This window comes from Tursiops truncatus, chromosome Y, assembly GCF_011762595.2.
Source record: "Tursiops truncatus isolate mTurTru1 chromosome Y, mTurTru1.mat.Y, whole genome shotgun sequence".
NCBI classification, from domain to species: domain Eukaryota; kingdom Metazoa; phylum Chordata; class Mammalia; order Artiodactyla; family Delphinidae; genus Tursiops; species Tursiops truncatus.
The window spans coordinates 5,586,911-5,607,631 of NC_133428.1; the positions used below are offsets into that span (position 1 = coordinate 5,586,911).

The window sequence follows — 20,721 nt, forward strand, 5'->3', positions numbered from 1 at the left end:
CCGGCTGGGAAAAGAGCCGCAGAGACGCACATCCCACCTCCCGGGCTGTAGTTGGCTGCTTTGCATCTGACCCGCCCCCCCCATTTCTTAAAATCCTGGCTTTCTGTCACTCGTGAAAACTTGTGTCCCTCCAGCTAGCCGCCTCTCTGCGCGTTTCTCACGTTTTTTCCTAAGCCCTGGGGTTGCCGGCCCTCTTCCTGGCTTGTACTTTTCCTTATTTAACGCTGTGGAATCGGACGCTTGTTCAAGAAACCCCAGCGATAAACGGACTCCTAATTGATCGGTCTGACGTGCGTGAGTAACGCTTCACACTTGCAGGAAAGCCTCCGACCTCGAGAGAGGGCTTTATTTCTGTTTGTTTAAAGAGACTTTTCCAAGCCACGCGGAAGAAGGAAGGCCCCTGTGCTTTGTTCTGGGGTCTCTGGGAATCACATCAAGGGTGTGTTGCGTTTCTGGATCTTTTGGTATCACAGTGTGTTTATGTGAATAAAGCTGCCAGCCGGGGAAGCCTGCTACGGGAGTGGGAATTCTGCACGTTCGTTCCCTGGGCTGTCTTTGCACCGGGTGTGGGGAGGATGATTTTAAAAAGCCGAGCCTTTTGGGGTGCTGACCTCGGGCCATGTGTATCGCTAGGGCATCTGGGTTCTCTCCCATCGACTCCTTTCTCTCCCCGTTCCCTTCCTTTCTCTCCTTCCTTTTAAGAAAACGAGGTACCCCAGAAACAGACAGACTGGGAGGTCGGCGTCCGTCGTTATTTTTCTCCCTCTGCACGTTATGGGTTGCCTCCGTTCCTGGGGGCATGGGGAGGGGGATTCAAACATAGAATTTTTCTGCACAAACATTTTGAGTTTCAACAGGCCAGTTTTCAGTCATGATAACCTGACACTTGCAGAGCGTTCTCCGTCGAACATTAAGTGGAACGTGGCCTTCAGTGTCTTAGATAAAGTATCGTTGCTGGCATCTAGAATGTCTCGTAAAAACACAGCCCCTAACGGTTAAGGATGTGTCTTATCTGGGTCGGCCCAGGACTCTGCTTCCTCAAGATGGTGTGTGTTTCACGCTCAGGTCTTGCTCTAAAGTCAGTTTCCTTTCAGAGTCCCGCTCTCATCCCGGCTCAGGGAGGCGGGCGCCTCAGTGTGTGTTTGGAGTGACCCCGGGGTCTCGGCCGCCCTCTGAGCGAAGGCCTGGGGCCCATCACAGGCTTCTGAAAGCACCGCGGCCCTCGGACATTCGTCTTTCTGGTTTCCGGGTGCAGTCTGGACCAATCCCGGACACATAGCTAGAATTCTTCTCCTTGGGAACCTGCAGCCCCGTGTGTCCCCATCCTATAAATTGTACTGCATTAAGACCCAGCGTGGGATGTTTTGCAGCTGTTCTGGCCACCGGGGGGCTGGGTTTGCAGCTCTGCCTGGAAACAGAAGCCCTTCTGTGCCTCTCACGGCTAGCAGGCCCAGGGCTAGGCCTTCGGGGTCCTCCTTCTGTGTGCTGGGGGCCCGTGGCCACTCTCCTCTGAACTTCGCTGGCTTCGTCCTCTGCAGCCCCGCGCGGGCGGGATACAGTGGCTGCTTGCCTTGGGTGGCTTCAGCCTCCAGCCCCACCGGCCTCTGCTCCGGCCCTGCAGTGCACACAGCCAGCCCCATATCCTGTCGTGCTCAAGGCAAGATCCCGACCGTTCAGGCTCCCCCTTCCTCTCTGCAGACCCGGGTTCCTGGCCTGGGCGCCAGCCCTGCAGACGCAGGGCCCTCCCGGAACCTGCGTGGTCTCTGGGTCCCCCCGGCTGCCTGGGCCCATCCCGGCTTCCCAGGCTGGGACTCCGAGGCTGGGGGCTCCGCATGGCCTCTTTGCTGGGGTTGTTTGTGCTGGTTTTCTGGGAGCACCCTTAGGATATCTGCTCAGTGGTTTGACCTTTGGCCTGAAGCGAGGTTGGGATGCTTTGCCCACCTCTCATTTTCAGCCCAATTTGTTCACCTTCTCGACTGACCCAAACTCCCTCAATTTTTTGGGTGATGAGAGACCAGATGGGATAGGCTTTTAGCAGACGGCAGATGGCACAAGGCAGGGGCGGATTCCTCAGGAAGTGTTTCCTTAGGGAGACGAGCATCGCTTCCTCTGTTAGAAGGATGGAACCCGGTGGTCTCCGCAGCTGTCCTTGAAAGAGGACTTTTCCTGAGAGATTTAGTCACGTGGGGTCCACAGCAAAGGCATTTCCCCTCGGACGGCGGGTATCCTGGGAGATGACACTTGATGAGTCCTCTCGGGGCTTTTGCTTCCAGGAGGATCCTGGCTGGGTCTTCGTGGAAATGAGGCAGTGATTGGAGAGTAGGTGACATTGGGAAGATCACGTCTCGTGCACAGCACTGGGGACGCCAGCATTGGGGTTTATGGTCCAGCGTAGGAGCTGATCATTGTGTCGATGGCCAGTTTGTTACATACATACTAACCTTTGTGATTCCATGCCTGGATGGAGTTGATTCTATTTTTATATATATATATATATATATATGTATAATACATAATGTAAATACGTGTGTAAACATAAGTATATATATTTATATATATAAATATATATACTTTTATATCCTATCTATGTATATCCTCTTTTTTATATTCTGTTATCTGTCATCTGTGATCATTCATCTGTGTATTTATTGCATATCTGTCACCTGTCTACATCTTTAGCATCTATGCCTGTATTATTTATTATCTCTGCGTCTGTAATCTGTCATCTGTGCCCTTGTCCATTTTCCGTCTCTTATCTATCGACCTGTTATCTGTATCTGTTGTCTATATCATCTGTGTGTTTATCTATGTATCTATGATCAGTTTGTCATACATCTCTGTATCTATCGTCTGTCTGTGTATCTTATTTATCATCTATACACTTATTCTTTATTTATCATCTGCGTATCTGTGTATTTTCTATTACCTGTCAGTTTGTCATATCTGTCTATCTATCTGTCTCTGTTTATCCATCCATCCATCCATCCTGTACTTTTATGGGTAAACGTCTGTCTCTGTTTATCCATCCGTCCGTCCTGTACTTTTATGGGTAAACTGAAGGTGCGTTGAGCAGCTTTCATTCTCCCTGCAGGAAATGTAATGAGTTGACGCACTGCTCCTTAAAGGACAGCTGTCGTTGGTCAGCCTGTCATGGCTTAACACGTTTCCCGGCTCCGTAAGACACTCTGGCAGGAACCGTGGGATTCCTGCAGTCCACTCTCCTCCCGGAACCTCTGAGGACTCAGCATGTCCAGCTCCTCACCCAGGAGAGCTGGGGGAGCATCACCCTGCCCTCAGTGCGTGGTGCCCTGGCTCCGCGGCTGGTGTGGCCCTCCCCCCGTCACACGCACTTGGCCGGAGAGCTACACCATGCCTCTCGGGCCCGGGCAGCTGGCCCCGTGGCTGCAGGCCTGCCTGGGGTGGGGGGGTCTCCCCAAGGAGGAGCCCGTTCCTGGGCTGTGGGCGGTGAAGCCCACATGGCCGGTCTCCAGGTGGCAGAAGGACACGGGGGAGGTGCAGCCGCTGGGATGCAGTGACCGGCTCATCTCCCTTCCCGCTGGCATCCGGGGTCTCGCGCGCCAGGCCACGGGGGCCAGTCCTGGGTCTGTGGTCAGCTTGGTTCAGGGCTGTCCCGCCGTGTACGGCCTCGCGAAGGAGCGCGGCCCGGGACAGCGGAGGTGGCGCACGCGTAGTGCCCGAGCCCGTGGTGAGCCTGCCTTGGTGCGTGTCTGGCGGCAGCAGGGACACCCCCTGGGAGGGGCTGGCAGTGGCCCTCCCAGGTCTTGTCCTGACCCCCCCGGCGAGGCGTTGGGATGGACTGGGAACGGGGAGGTGGATGAAGGGAAGAGCAGATGCGCAGTCGGGGGGGGGGGATGGTGGGTGCAGGATGCACGTGCAGGAAGGCAGGTCCGTACTGCTGGCAGCGCAGGGGGAGACCACGCAGGGAGCCCCCGGCCCTGCCTTTCCTCCTCTGCCTCTGCCCCTCTCGTGTGGACACCTCCGGGCGAGGTGGCGGGAGCATGTTGCAGACCGAGTCTTTGTGTCCCCCCGGAATTCGTATGTGGAAGCCCTGACCCCCGAGGGGATGGTGGTAGGCAGTGGGGTCTTTGGGAGGTGATTAGGGTTAGATAAGGCCATGAGGGTGGGGTTCCCGTGATGGGATTAGTGTCCTTATAGAAGAGGAAGAGACCAGAGCTCTCTCTCCACCACGTGAGAAGTATGCAGCTGTACAAACCAGGAGGAGAGCCTCGCTGGGAACTCATCTGCCCTGGCTGTGGTCTGCCTCCAGGCCTGTGAGAGGCACGTGTCTGTTGTTGAAACCACCTTATCTGGGCTACTTTGTTATAGCAGCCAGTATTAGTCAGGGCTCTCCAGGGAAACGGAACCAACGGGGTATATCTAATATCTATGTAGATGGATAGATGATAGATAATAGATAGATGATAGGTAGGTAGATAATAGCTAGCTAGATGATAGATATGTAGATGATAGACATATGATAGGTAGATAGATGATATAGATAAATGTAGGTATTGGTTCTGTATCTCTGCAGAGCCCTGTGTAATACATATATCTGTATCTTTATATCGGTATGTGTATATTGATTGATTGGAATTGACCTACACAATTCGGGAGACCAAGCAGTGCCACAGTCTGCCATCTGGAGCCCCAGGAAAGCCAGTGGCGTGTTCAGTCCGAGTCCAAAGGCCTGAGAACCAGGCACACAGGTGTCCAAGGGCAGGAGGAGATGGACATCCCAGCTCAAGGACAGAGAGACAGAGAATTCTCCCTCCGCCTTTCTGTTCTATTCAAGTGTCAACTGATTAGACGGGGCCCACCCTCCCTGGGGAGAGCCACCTGCTTTCCTCCATCCACCTGTTCAAATGCTCGTCTCGTCCAGAAACACCCTCCCAGACACATGCAGAGATCACGGTGCCCCAGCTCTCTGGGCTCCTGGTGGCCCAGCCAACTTGATGCGTACCTTCACTCATCGTGCAGCCCGCCCTGGCACGTAGAGCAGCTGAGTGCCGCAGGACGTGACCAGGGCTGCAGGCCTCAGCGGGCACAGCTCCTGGGTCCAGCTGACTCTCTCGCCCACGTGCTCAGGGGCGGCTGGGGGCCTCTTCAAACTGCCTGTTACCTCACCCAGCCCGCAGAGGGGGTGGGGCTTATCCTCACACATAAAAGACTCCTGCTTAGAAAGGCCTCCGTCGGGTCCACGTGGAGGCTGTTTTCTCTCCCCCTTTCCGCATTTACTCCTATCATCCCTGGGGCTTCTCCCTACATGGCTCTTTCCTCCGGTGTTGGCCCTTCTAGCATAACCATTTTTATTTTTTTTTTAAAATTATTTTATTATTTATTTTTAAAATTTTGGCCATGCTCCGCGGCTTGCGGGATCTTAGTTCCCCGACCAGGGGTGGAACCCGTACCCCCTGCAGTGGAAGCGTGGAGCCCTAACCGCTGGACCGCTAGGGAAGTCCCATGGACCTCTTGTATTTCTCGGTTTGGAGGGAGTTGCCACAGGGTTTAGTGGCCGCTGCAGGAGGGGTTTAGTATCCACGCGGCTGACATCACGGGGCTGAAGAGCCGTGGGGCCCGTCAGCTGCCCCAGCTCTTCCTGTCCCCCTGCTGTTGGTGGAAGCAGCCGTGCTTCGTGGCTGACACCTGCACTGGTTTCTCAAGCTGTGGAAACACGCCAGCATGAGAGGCGGCCGTCAGGTCCTCCTGCCACAAGGATGAGCCGTCATCCAGGCGATGGTACCATGCTGGCCTGAGCTGATGCCTTTTGCACGCTCCTCTGGTCCAGCTGGCCGGGTCCCTGCTTCCAGACGATGCCCAGCGGAAGCTAGTTAGGGCTCTCGGTTGCCTGAAAACTCATACTTTATGCTGGCTAATTTTATCTCACTGTGGCTGGGCAGTGGACCCAGCTTTGCGGTCAAACGCTGGTCTAGAGGTTGCTGGCAAGATATTTTTTAAGATGAGAGCAACGTTGGGACTTCCCTGGTGGTGTAGGGGTTAGGACTCTATGCTTCCACTTCAGGTGGCACGGGTTCGATCCTGGTTGGGCAACTAAGATCCCGTATGCCCCGTGGCATGGCCAAAAAAAAAAAAAAAAAGATGAGATAAACATTGAAATCATGCAGCAACATGGATGGACCTAGAGATGATCGTATTGAGTGAAGTAAGTCAGAGAAAGACAAATATATCACTTATATGTGGAATCTAAAATAGGATACAGATGAACTTCTGTACAAAACAGAAACAGACTCACAGACACAGAAAACAAACTTATGGCTACCAAAGGGGAAAGGGAGGGATAACTAAGGAGTTTGGGATTCACAGATGTACACTACTCTATATAAAATAAACAACAAGGATTTACTGTAGAGCACGGGGAACTGTATTCAATGTCTTGTCAAAACCTACAATGGAAAAGAATCTGAAAAAATATATCACTGAATCACTCTGCTGTCCACCGGAAACCAGCACCACATTGTAAATCAACTACAATTAAAAAAACATTGACACCAGGAGACTTTGACATAACCAGATTGTCCTTCACAATGTGGGTGGGCCTTGTCCAATCAGTTGAAGATCTTAGGAGAAAAAAAGACTGAGGTTCCTCAAGGAAGAGGGAATTCTGCTTCCACATGGTCGTGGGACTCAACCTGTAACCTCAGCTCTCCCTGGGTCTCCAGCCTGCTGGTCTACCCTTCAGATTTTGGGGTGCCCCCTCTACACATCTGTGGTTGAATGAACCAATTCCTTCAAATAATCTCTCTGTCTCTTTCTGTCTCCCTTTCTCTTTCTGTCTGTGCTTCCTGTTGGTCCATTTCTCTGGAGGGACCCATAACTAAACATACTTTACGTCCATAGGTGGCACTACAAGAAAGCCAGTTAGAGTTGGGGGTCCCAGGAATACAGGAGCCAGGCCCCTCCCAGTCAGGAGAGGACATGTCAAAAAAAAGTTCATTTCCTCACGCTGACGGACTTAACTGCCAAGCGTCTTCCTCTCGTGTAAAACACCCAAGCTGTGGTCACCCCATTCGCTGTCAATTTTAAACATTTCCTTGTCATTGAATTCTGCTTCTCAGATGCGAATTTTTTTTCATAATTCAGCAAACGTAGTTTTAATAAACCCTTCTTAAAGAAACTGTAAGTCTCAATTCTGCGTAATCGATCGTTGAACAGAGAAAATATTTAACTCTGTAGTTTAGATTAACCGATATTGGCAATTATTGTTACAAAATAAAATGGTCATATTCTAAAGCTATCAATATGAAAATGACATTACTAACCAAAGCTGTCAGGAAAAATGAAATAGGATAAGAAATTCAGGTAAGTATTGCAATTTTCTTATTCTTTAAAGATAAAAATTAAAAATGTCACATTAATTTAATAATACAAGTACTAGATACATAAACAATGATCAAGGTATGGAAGTAAACCCTAAGCCAACATGATACTGATGCCTGCTGTCTGCTGTCATTAGTCTTCCTGTGTTCGTTCTTTGAAAACTTTCTTGAATTTTTCATTTATTTTAAAAAAAATTAAATTTTTTAATTGAAGTATCGTTGATTTACAATGCTGTGTTTCAGGTGTACAGCAGAGTGATTCAGTTTTATATTCAGTTACATATATATATATATATATATATATATTCTTTTTCAGATTCTTTTCCCATGTAGGTAATTATGAAATATTGAGTATAGTTCCCCGTACTGTACAGTAAATCCTTGTTGGATAAAGAAGATGTGGTACATATATACAATGGAATATTACTCAGCCATAAAAAAAGAATGAAATCATGCCATTTGCAGCAACATGGGTGGACCTAGAGATGATCATACTAAGTGAATTTAGACAAATATCATGTGATATCACTTACATGTGGAATCTAAAATAATGATACAAATGAACTTAAACAGAAATAGTCACAGACAGAACAATTTACCGTTGCCAAAGGGGAAGGGGGGAGGGATAAATTAGACTGGGATTAACATATACACGTTGCTATATACAAAACAGATGACCAGTAGAGGCCATTATTAGTGGACATGCTTTTTTTTTTTTTGCTGTGAACATTTGATTTATTTCCCTATAATGTTTGTACTCTTTAACCATCATCCTACATCACATACAACTCTGTATCCTGTTTTGGTGTGTTTTTTTTTTTTTTTTCACTGCATCATTTCTCTGTGGTCTATTGAAAACCAAGTATAAGTGACTGCAAAATACTTGCCTCTGTGTTTTTGGTCACTTGCATAAGGTTCTAAACAGTGTTTATCATGTAACGCGTGATCGCTTTACAGGTGATTCCCTCTTAGTTATTCATACCCCCTTAATATCACATTTCTTTTCTTCCCTAACTTTACTGAGGCAGATTGACCTGTAACTCTGTGGATGCTTCGTGATGGACGTGCTTAAATAGACTTGTGCAAAGCTCAGGGCAGGCTCCGAAGATGCTGGTGGTTTAATTCTCCCGTGAAGAATCCAGGCACTTTTTCACGCATCTTTACCGGGAGCCATGGGTGTCCCAGACTCCGATGGGTTGGGATAATTTCTGGGGAGCGCCTGTTTTCCTACCAGCCCTGGACGGCCTCGGAGTCCTGGGTGGTGGCTTCTGAGGTCACCCCATCACCAATTTGTTTGTTTGTTTTGGGCCACACGTTGCAGCACGCGGGGTTCTAGTTCCCCGACCAGGGATGGAACCCGTGCCCCCTGCCTTGGAAGCGCGGAGTCTTACCCACGGGACCACCGGGGAAGTCTGAACGCATCCCTAATTTTGACCACCCCCCCCCCCCCCGCCCCCAGCACTTCTGTCGAGGCTGATGCCTGGGCCTGGCTTCTTGGAGTTACGTCCTGGGTTTTAGGTCTCCCACCTCCAGCCCACATGAGCCCCCTTCTCACGGAGGAACTCCCGGGACCTCTGCACACCCACGCCTCCCCCGCGGTCCGTGATTCAGCACGGTCTTCAACCATGTTGAGCGGCTGTACTGAGATTTCATCCACCATTAAATAATACAATTCAGTACAGTGTTCAGTGGACCTGCCTCCTGGTGCTTGGGGTAATGGCTTATGGCTCCCATCCCCGAAAGCATGAACTCGTGCTCTCTAGAGGGATCTGGACAACATGACATGCGCATGGCCTCCCTGGACCCAGCATCACTTATTGTGACACAGTATCATTCCTCACGCCATTGCTCGTAGGACTGAGTCACTTTTTTCTTTTATAAATTTATTTTATTTACTTATTTTTGGCTGCGTTGGGTCTTCGTTGCTGCGCGGGGGCTTTCTCTAGTTGCGGCGAGTGGGGGCTACTCTTCATTGTGGTGCCCGGGCTTCTCACTGCGGTGGCTTCTCTTGTTGCGGAGCACGGGCTCTAGGGCGCAGGCTTCAGTAGTTGTGGCTCACAGACTTAGTGGCTCCGCGGCATGTGGGATCTCCCCGGACCAGGGCTCGAACCTGTGCCCCCTGCACTGGCAGGTGGATTCTTAACCACTGTGCCACCAGGGAAGTCCCCTAAGTAGCTTTTTTTTTTTTTATTTTTTTTTATTTTTTTTCCCCTAAGTAGCTTTTTAATGTAGGGTCTGGATGTCTTTCTAGATTGTTTCCTTTTCTGCCAATCTCGCTTTAGGATTGATACATAGATGATATGATGTATTCCTATAGTAAGCTTTCCCATCTGTGCCCCCCCTCGCCTCTCCAGTCTTAATGCTTGTAGATCATTCTATCCCTGGGATGAATGGCCATCCTGTTCCTATTCCCTGGTCACCAAACGGGGCACAGGCTGGTGTGGTGTCCAAAGGGCCCGATGGCGGCTTTGTCTGGAAAGGTTGCTTCCCATCATCTGTCTGTCAGGCAGGTCTCACTAGTGAGACTTTCATGCTTCTTAATTATCGACACAGCCATTCTTAAGGACCTCCGTGACGCTGCGTGTCAGGAAAACGTGTTCCTGGGGCCAGCTGACTTGGAGGTTCAGCTACACGTCATTTTAAATTATTCTGTCAATTTTGAGGACTCTTGAGACAAGTGCACACACACATGCCTAAGATGGTAGGAGGTCCATGAAAGGGTGGCTTATAGATGTCCTTCTTCATTTGTGAGAAGAATACCAGACTTTCCAAGTCCCCGCCCATCCCCCATTATTCACAATTAAGCAAGGTGTTTCCCCCATTTTAAGCTGAGAAATAATTCACCATACAATACACCCAGTAAATGGCGCACTTCAGTGGTTTTTAGTACATTTGCAGAGTTGTACAAACACCGTTGCTATGTTATTTTAGAACATTTTAAAAACCACTGCCCAAGGGGATCCCTGTACCTGTTACCTGTCACTCCCCACTCCTGTTTCCTCCCCAGGTCCTCTGTCGCCATGCGTTTGCCTATTTGAGTATTTCAAATACACGGAGTCATGGCCTATATGCTCTTTCTGGGTCTGGCTTCTCCCGCTGAGCATCATGTGTTCAAGGTCCATGGACACTTGGGCTGTTCTCACTTCTCTGGTTACTGTGAATCACGGTGCTCTGAGCGTTCATCGCACGTATCTGAGTGGATACGTGTTTTCATTTCTCCTGGATAGATTGATACCTAGGAGTGGCGTAGCTGGGCTATTGTATCTCCATGTGTACCCGTTTGAAGAATCGCCAGGCTCTTTTCCAAATTGGTTCCTGCAATTTACATCCCCACCAGCAGTGGAGGAGGGTTCCGATTTGCCTACATCCTTACCAACATCGTTATTTTCTGTTTCTTTCTTTCTTCTTCTTTTAAATGGTGTGGTTTTTTTATTGTGGTAAAAGTCACATCACATGATATAAAACATACCGTGTGGCTTTGATTTACGGTTCGCTAATGCTCTCTTCAAAGAGGTATGTGGTTATTTCCCAGTGAAGCACAGGAGCAAAGATTTAAGGAGTGAAGAAATGAATTGACCACCCACGTGCTCTTGGAAAGAATTCAAGGTGGCTTAGGCGTGTCTGTGGAAGACAGGAAACACAGAACAGAGACCAAAGTCCAGAAACCCGGTAGATGAGGGACGGGGTAGTGTTGCTGCTATAGCCTGGGCTTAGCAAACCCCTGTACCTGGTGTCCACTTTGTCTCGTGACAGCGGGCAGTCCTGGCGGGGGGTCCAGCTCTCAGTATTTGGTAAAAGGACCAGGCACGGGGTCATCCCCAATTCAAGAGGGAGCCGGAAGCCTCGGGTCAGTTCACAACAACTGGACAGGGGCCAAGGAGGCGGAGTTCTTTGTTTTGCCTTTTACTTTAGTTCTTTTCTCTTTTAAGAAGAGGCTATATTACATGGCATTAGTGTAGACTTTTTAAAAAAAGTTCCTGGGAATTCCCTGGCGGTCCAGTGGTTATAGGACTCGGCGCTCTCACTCCTGAGGGCCTGGGTTCAGTCCCTGGTCGGGGAGCTAGGATCCCGCAAGACGTGTGGCATGGCCGAAAATACCAGTTCCTGCTTTGAGATAATTGTAGGTTCACGTGCAGTTGTGAGGAATGAAGTGGAGCAACAGTTTACCTGTTTTTCTCCCAGGGCTACCCGCTTGCAGCACGGCCGTACCACATCCCAGCCTAGATGTAGACTTGGGTGCGATGCAATGCTTTCAGATTTCCCTGTTCTAACTTGTATTCGCTCGTGTGTGTACAATCCTGTTGCATGGGTGGCTTTGAGAATCCACCATCACGGTCAAGACACAGGGCAGTTCTGTGACCCCAAGATCCCTGGTGTGGCCCATCTCCTTCCCACACCAACGCCCCTCCCTGTCCTTCACCCCGGCAGCCACTAATCTGTGCTCTATAATGCTGTCACTTCAAGACTGTCATAGAAATGGAGGCATACACAATGGAACCCTTTTGAAACGGCTCTTTTTCTCCCCACTCGGTGTAATTCCCCGGAGATCCACCCACCTTGTTGCTAGAACACTGTGCCTTTCTTTTGAATAACACCGGTGAAATGACAGTCACACTAAAGATCTTTCTTTTACGAACAAGGCTGCAGTGAATATTTTTGTTCCTGTGTCTCTGCAGACCTGTGGGAGTATGTCTGTGGCATGAAATTCTTAGAAGTAGAATTGCTACGTAGGGGACATGCACGTCCACTCTAGACCCCCTCCAACTCACCTCCTAAAAGATACAGTCTCGGTGGAAAATTGACTGAATGTGCAAACGGGGGCGTTGCCATCCTGGATGGGACCGAGCTGTTCTTATTGATGAAACCTACTAACTTCCTTTGCTTTTATTTTCTTTAAGGAGGAGGGAGTTCCAACATCCTGTTACATACCTGTATTTTATTCAGTATCGGTTAAATCCTTGTTCATTTCCTTTTTCTCTTTTTTTGGGAGGGTACAAGTTCGGGTGAGGCACCCGTGAGGCCAAACAAGCCGAGTCGTCGGAGTTTCGAGCAGAGAAAGGTTTATGGCAGGGTCCTGCAAGGAGACTGTGGCATGTGCCCCCAAACCCCCTAACTCCGCGAAGGGTTTCAGCAAAGCATTTTTAATGGGAAGGTGAAGGAAGGGTGTGGGTGGTTATTGCAGACTTCTTGGTGCGGGAATCCTTTGTCCACGAAAGTCAGGTCACAGTGTTCCTGTTAACCCTCAAGAAAACCAATGTTATTCTCTGTTGTGCAACTTTTTCTCTCTCTATGAATGGAAAGGCGTTCCACCCTTAAAGGTCAGAGCCTTGAGAAAGGACTATCCTGTATATTTCAGGCGATGGGCAACATTCTGAACTCAAAGCGAAAGAATACAAAAGTTACAGTAAAAGAAACAGACCTAATGTGGAGTAGAAAGGACTATCCTGTATATTTCAGGCGATGGGCAACATTCTGAACTCAAAGCGAAAGAATACAAAAGTTACAGTAAAAGAAACAGACCTAATGTGGAGTCAGATGTGTTCTTCTCCGTTACCCTTGGAGCTGGCTCTAATGTGCAGTGAGCTCGGTGTACAGAGAGCTGTCGTTTTGCCATTTTTCCCAAGCGCTGGCCATCACCGAGGCATGAGGTCAGCACTCCAAGTTAGACGCTTCAAACAGAACCAAGAGCGGAGAGCGTTCTAAACATAGTCTGGAAGGGACCTCTCTCCCGGCACCCTGCAAACATCGTGCCGTTTGCCAGGATCTCAGTTGCCTTTCTTCTTGCGGTGCGTGGTGCCAAGATCTCAGTTGCCTTTCTTCTTGCGGTGCATGGTGACCCAGAAACAAATCCAGGGGCGAGTAGCTTCGTGCTGCAGCGTTGGACCCCGAGGCTGCGGAGCTGAGTGGCTTTGGGAGGAAAGGAGCAGGCGAGAGCCTTGTCGTGGTGCGGCTTGTAGGTACCCATCTGGGACGGGGCAGCTGGCGACACGGGTCCCAGTCACCACACGGGTCCCAGGCCCGGCCGGTGCGCTTGGGATAAGCTTACATTGGAGTTGGCAGAGCGCTTTCTCTGACGTCTGTCGGACAGGAGCTGACAGGTCGGAGTTGGTGTTGAACCCAGGATCAAAGCCGTGCACGGTGTGGGGAGGAGAGGGTGGCGGTGGAGGTGATGTACGGGGATCCCGTGGAGCTGTTTGCAGCTAGATTTCCGGGGGAAGTGTGGAAGGAATGTGCATTGCAGCTGACCCGTGTCGGGGAGATAAGGGGGGCAGAGAGGGCCCGGGTCACCTGCCCTCCTAGGGAGCTCCCTCCAGCCAGGCTGGTGTGTCCTCGCGTGGAGGTACGTGTGTGTGCAGGTGTACGCCTCTGGTTAGGGTTTGAATCACGCCTCCTCCCCCACCCCCACCCCGTACTGTAACCTTATTTGGAAATAGGGTCTCTGCAGATGAGCAACTTACGGTGAGGTCACTTGGGTGAGGGCGCAGCCAGCAGGACTGGGGGCCTAGAAAAAAGGGGAAGTGTGGACACAGAGATGCTGAGAAGCAGGACCCTGGGAGGACACAGAGAAGACGGCCATCGACACGCCAAGGAGAGGGGCCTGGGGCAGACGTTCCCTATAGGCTGACAAAATGAGGACGTGTGCTCTGCAGAGACCACCCAGGATGTGCCTGGACAGTTGTTGGCTGAAACGCCGTCAGCTTGGATGGAAGATAAATAACGCATATGCAGTGTAAGCATGTCCCGGGTATTGCATGGGCTGTACTTAAACCAAAAACTGCTCATTGCTTGTCGTAAATTATATCTCTGTCTCTATCTTTTTAACTATATGTGTATCTGTGTATCTATCATCTACCTACCTGAACTATCCATTTATGTATTCCCCGTCTGTTTATATCCATCTGTTATCTGTCATTTATCTATCGTCTATCAATCTATCATCTATGTATGTATGTGTCCAACCATCTTTATCTATCGATCTACGTATCTTTCTATCATCTTTCAAGCTATCATCTATATCATCTTTCAAGTTATCCTGTATCTGTCTGTTGATATCTATCTATCTATGTATCTATCTATGGAGAGATTCATTTTAAGGAATTGGCTCATGTAATTATGGGGTCTAGCAGGTCCTAAATCTTCAGAGTGGGCCGGCAGGCTGGAAGCCCATGGAAGACTTGCAGTTTGAGTCTAAAGGCCGTCAGGAAGCAGAATTCCCTCCTCCTTGGAGAATCTCAGCCTTTGTTCTATTGAGGCCGTCAACGGATTAGACGAGGCCCACCCACACCAGAGAGGGCAGCCTGCTTTCCTCAAAGCCCCTTGATTTAAATGTTCATCTCATCCAATAAAACACTGTCACGGAAACACCCAGAATAACGTCTGACCACATATCTAGACCCCGTGGCCCAGCCAGTTCGACATGTAAGATTATCCCAGGAGCTGTGACGGCCATGCAACCAGGGAGCACGTGTGATAGGATTCTTCTCTCAGCTGAAGCCAGAGGGAGACGCAGCTCCCATACCAGGCAGGCCACTGGGATTCGACAGCCTGACACTTGGACTGTTTCTGGGTGGGCGAGTCAGCTTCTTGCTTTGGAAGTCAGCTGTCCGGGACAGGTGGGGACTGGCCCACGTCCGGCCTGGGTGCCCAGCATCAGGGCGGCGGTCTCGTTCTCAACACACGTTAGAGGAATGATTCCCTTGACCTCACATCCGGTGCCTTCCGCCCGGCCATTCCTCCGCCCAGCCTCCCTGGCGTGCTCCTGCCAATTTCCTCCTTTGCTGCCTGGCCTCCCACGGCTGGTTGAATCACGTGGACCCCTCTGCAATCCCAGGATGCAGGTGACGCAGATGCAAAGACTAGCCTCCGGGATCCGGGAGGGGCAGCCTCTCTCCTGGGCATCTCTCGCTTCTTCTGGCCAATGCCCTACGCCCAATTCAGAGTCCTCTGAGTGCTGTCCGCCTGCAAGGTGGAAACTGTAGACCTTACTCATGTCGGAGGGGGTATTAATGCCTTCGCTGGGTTTTCCCGTGGCCACTTCTCAGCAATAGACGTGGGGGTAGAGGCGAGATTTTCAGATGTTGCAGGTGCTGACGGAAGCGTGTCTACATCGGATCTTTTCACTTGACATGTCTTTTTTAAAAAAATAAATTTATTTATTATTTATTTTTGGCTGCGTCGGGTCTTCGTTGCTGCACGCGGGCTTTCTCTAGTTGCGGCGAGCGGCGGCTACTCTTCATTGCAGTGTGCGGGCTTCTCATTGCGGTGGCTTCTCTTGTTGCGGAAAACGGGCTCTAGGCATGCGGGCTTCGGTAGTTGTGGCGCGTGGGCTCTAGAGCGCAGGCTCAGTAGTTGTGGCGCACAGGCTTAGTTGCTCCACGGCATGTGGGATCTTCCCGGACCAGGGCTCGAACCCGTGTCCCCTGCATTGGCAGGCGGATTCTTAACCACTGCGCCACCAGGGAAGTCCTGACCTTTCTTTTTAATGAAGTATTCCATTCCTTTCTGGGTGTGGACCGAGGGGTTTGTTTGGAACCCTCCTTGACAGGGAAACAGAAACTCTCTCTCTGTTCTTTTCAATTCTGGTGGGAGGGACCAAGAGAATTAAGGACCTTTGTTCTTTATTTTAAAATTTAATTTAATTTTTTATTATTTTTTCAAAGTGTAGTTGATTTACTATGTTGTGTTAGTTTCAGGTGTACAGCAAAGTTATTTTATATATATTATATAACATATATAATATTGATACTTGTTATTTATATATATGTTCCTTTTCAGATTCTTTTCCCATATAGGTTATTACAGAATATTGAGTAGAGTTTCTTGTGCTATCCAGTAGGTCCTTGTTGTTTATTTTATATATAGTAGTGTGTATGTTAATCCCAAACTCCTAATTTATCCCTCCCTTTCCCCTTTGGTAACCATAAGTTTGTTTTCTATGTCTGTGAGTCTGTTTCTGCTTTTTGTTTGTTTGTTTTTTTGCGGTATGCGGTCCTCTCACTGCTGTGGCCTCTCCCGTGGCGGAGCACAGGCTCCGGACGCGCAGGCTCAGTGGCCATGGCTCACGGGCGCAGCCGCTCCGCGGCAGGTGGGATCTTGCCGGACCGGGGCACAAACCTGTGTCCCCTGCATCGGCAGGCGGACTCTCAACCACTGCGCCACCAGGGAAGCCCTGTTTCTGCTTTGTAGATAGGTTCATTTGTGCCATATTTTAGATTCCACATATAAGTGAGATCATATGGTATTTGTCTTTCCTTTTCTGACTTACTTCACTTAGTATGATGATCTCTAGTTGCATATATATATGACTATCATTTTTACATAAATAAAATAGAAAATAAAATATGTGAATATAAATATAAGATAAATATATTTATAAACAAATATTTATGTAATATATAAATATTATATAATTTATAAATCTTACAAGTAATGTGAACATTATAAATAAATATTATAAATATAAACATGTATAACATAAATATTTGCATAGTATAATATGTAAACATTATAAATATAAAATATTTAATATTCATAAATATTACTTATATTGACAAATATTTATGTTAAAATAAAAATATCATTTATTTTCATATTGTCTCTTATCATTAAATAATACATCCTATTTGCTATTATCTTTTTTACTTGTTTTACATTATTAAATATTTTTTATGTATTAAATATGTTAAACATTTAAATATATTAAAATAAATATGTAAAATATGTAACATTTGAGATATAGAAACATAATTTTACCTAGGATAAGACTATAGCATAGATACTATTTATAAATATCTAAATAGGAACAAACATTTCATTTATATTTATATAAGAATATATTTTACACATATATTTTTATTTCTTTTTCTTTTCCTTAGCAGTGGTGTGAAAAAACTCCTGGGCAGCAAGTGTGTTGCAGGTTGCGAAAGTTTGGGGACCAGTGTTGTATTCTACTTGGTCTTAACTGTTCAGTGTCCCCCGTAACCTCGCTTTGAGATGAAAGTTCAGGCTGCCGACGAGGCTTCTGTGGTCGTCCTTTGGTCTCTGTCTTCTTTTTGGCCCTGCCGCGTGGCTTGCGGGATCTTAGTTCCCTGACCAGGGACTGAACCCAGGCCCCTGGCAGCGAGAGCCCCAAGTCCTGACCACTGGACCACTGGGGACTTCCCCGTCCGTTGCCTCTTCTGTGTAACGCCGGGAGCTGTAAGGTGTCGCCTCCAGCCCAAGACCCCAGCGTGCACCTGTGCTCACGGCGCACGGTCGGCGCAGCACAGTGCCCCACACGCATTCAGCAGCTGTTGGTCTGCATTTTCAGGAGGGACAGGTGCATGCCAGGGGGACAAGAAAAGTTGAGTTGGGTCCTCCCTAAGGCTCCCCGCCCTGCAGCGCGGTGCTGGAACCCTTCTCTGTAAACGCCGGGAGCCTAGGAAAAGAGCACGTTTATTAATCCGGCTCACCTGCCCAGGAACTAAACCCGCACGCGGTTGGAATCCCTTTAGTAGAATCAAGCCTGGGTGTCTGGGAACTTTGTGGGGCGCCCGAAGGACTCATTTGGGGTTTCTGCGAAGGACGTGCTCTTTCTGATGGACGTGGCGATGTGGAGTATTCCCCGGGCGTGGCGGAGGAGTGGCGGTCCTCCGCGCCTCCCGGAAGATATCGCTGCCCCTGCATCCCTTTCGGGGCTTTTCTTTGTAGGGTTGTTGCTTCATGTTACCGGCAGCAACGCCTTACTGCAGCGCTGGACAACAGGTTGTCCCCACTTATTGGAAGGATTTTCTAACAAGTGGATCAAACCTGACTCCTGGCCAACAGGTAGAATTATCACTTGAGCTTGGCCCGCTCGGGGCTGCTCAGTGTCCCCTGTGTGATGATGGAGACCCAGGATGGGTTAGGATACCTCGTTGTAGGGATGGAGGATGCCCCACTGTATGCAGGTATGGCAGGGGGTTTATCCATCCTTCTTTACGGAGAGACAGGTGCTGCCCTGAGGAACCTTGGCTTTACGTTGGCAACCGGCCTTGTCTCTCCATGGCAGATTCCTAGAAGTGATTTTTCGAGATCAAACGATAGAAGCACATGTAATTGCACTAGATATTACCCAATTGCCCCCAATGGGGACTGTGCTGTTTTGCACTCCTACCCACGCTGTAGGTGAGAGAAATGAGTCTGTTGAAGTCTTTGAACTTCGCCAACCTGATGGGTGTCATGGTATCTAGCAGTTTTCGTTAACTATTAACATTTCTCTTATTAGGTGTAAACTTGGGCATGTGTTTTTAAGGGCCATTTCAGTATGCTTTTTTTTGTGGTCCGCGGGCCTCTCACTGCCGTGGCCCCTCCCATTGCGGAGCACAGGCTCCGGACGCACAGGCTCAGCGGCCATGGCTCACGAGACCAGCCGCTCCACGGCATGTGGGATCCTCCCGGACCGGGGCACGAACCCGTGTCCCCTGCATCGGCAGGCGAACTCCCAACCACCGTGCCACCAGGGAAGCCCTCAGTATGTTTTTATATCAACACATGCTTTTGCCCTTCTTCTCTGTAGAGTTTTTTTTTTTCTCTTCTTCTTGATTCTTAAGAACTCTTTACATACTCGGAAAATAGCCCTTTGAATGTGACTTTGCTTATGGTGTTGTTTTAATTTTAATTTTTTGGTAGGATTTTTTTTCTCTTTCTTTCTTTTTGGCCACGCCTCGTGGCTTGTGGGGTCTTAGTTCCCAGACAGGGATGGAACCCGCGCCCCCTGCATTGGGAGCGTGGACTCTTAACCACTGGACTGCCAGGCAAGTCCTTATGGTGTTTTTGGTTTTTTTTTTTTAAACTGTGTACACTTTTTTTAGGAGTGAAATTGGTCTATTTATTCTTCTCAATATCGAGTTAGAATTAGGAAGGCATTTCCTACTCTGAGGTTGAGAATAAATTTGTCCCTGCTTTCTTTGAATATTTTCATTGTTTAGCTTTTTTCCTCTTGGAGTTCATTTTGATGTGTCCTGGGAGGTATGGATCTCATTTCCTCTGTTTTCAGAGGTCTTTTGAGATGTCCCCACACCATTTATTAAAAAGTTTATCTTCTCGGGCTTCCCTGGTGGCACAGTGGTGGAGAGTCTGCCTGCCGATGCAGGGGACACAGGTTCGTGCCCCGGTCCGGGAAGATCCCATGTGCCGCAGAGGAAAAAAAAAAGTTTATCTTTTCTAGACAACAAACTAGTGATTACCAGTGGGGGAGGCAAGTGGGGAAGGGAGAGATAGGGGTAGGGGATTAAGAGATACAAACTGCTGTGTATGAAATAAGTAAGCTACTGGGACTTCCCTGGCCATCCAGTGGATAAGACTCCACACTTCCACTGCAGGGTGCATGGGTTCCATCCCTGGTCAGGGAACTAAGATCCCGCATGCTGTGTGGCACGGTCAAAAAAAAAAAGAGCTACAAGGATATATTGTAGAGCACAGGGAATACAGCCAATATTTAATAATAACTATAAATGGGGTAGAACCTTAAGATATTGTGAATCACTATGTTGTACACCTGAAACTTATAAAATATTGTATAGCAACTCTACTTCAATAAAAAACGTGTAAAAAAAGTGAAATAAAGGAGACAGGGAAAATACAGAATTCATCTTTGCCACCTTGGTCCTATAGGAGCTTTAGCTCCTAGGACTAGCCAGTTCCTACGGATAGCAAATAACTGAGCTGTAAACGTGCTTCTCAAATACATGCAGATGCACACCCCACCCCCTGCTCTAAGGGGCTCCCATACTCGGGGCCACCATCCACCTGCCCTCATGCCCCCCCAGGGCAGGTACCAGACAACAAGGACAGTCCCCGCAGCCAGGACCTGATGAAATTATTCACACCAGCCCCTCCTAACCCTGCTCACCTGTTCCTTCCTGCAGGGCTCTCATCTGGGTTCCCCCTTTCCCTCTGCCTCCTGACCGACCCTGGTGCTTCCCCGTGTAACCCTGCATGGTGTGTTGCGCCCCCTCCTCTTGGGAACTGTGAGTGGTCATCCGTCTTTTCAATATCGATCGTCTCCTGACCTGTTGGCCTCACCCCATACTTGAAGAATAATAAAACCTACACGTTATCCTTCCTTCCTCCCTCCCTCCCTCTCTCTCTCTTTCTTCTTTTTTATTTTTACATCACCATATACACCCTTTTCATTTTGGTCACACACTGCACAGTACAATTGTAAAATGGAGTCGAAAAGAGAAGTCTGACCTTTAGTAAAGCATTATTTCATCTTGTATAATAACATGTTATTGACACTTCGGGTAGTTTAAGATTTTATTTAGACACAGTAAAGTTTATTTATTTTATTGACGTATAGTTGATTTACAACGTGTTTATTTCCGTTCTACAACAAAGTGATTCC

General features: G+C 48.6%; 1 protein-coding gene across 1 annotated transcript in view; it reads left to right on the forward strand.

Moving 5' to 3' along the window:
- Positions 1-20,721, forward strand: part of LOC117310570 (polyprenol dehydrogenase-like) — a 192,986-nt gene that overhangs the window by 11,641 nt on the left and 160,624 nt on the right. The window lies entirely within an intron of this gene.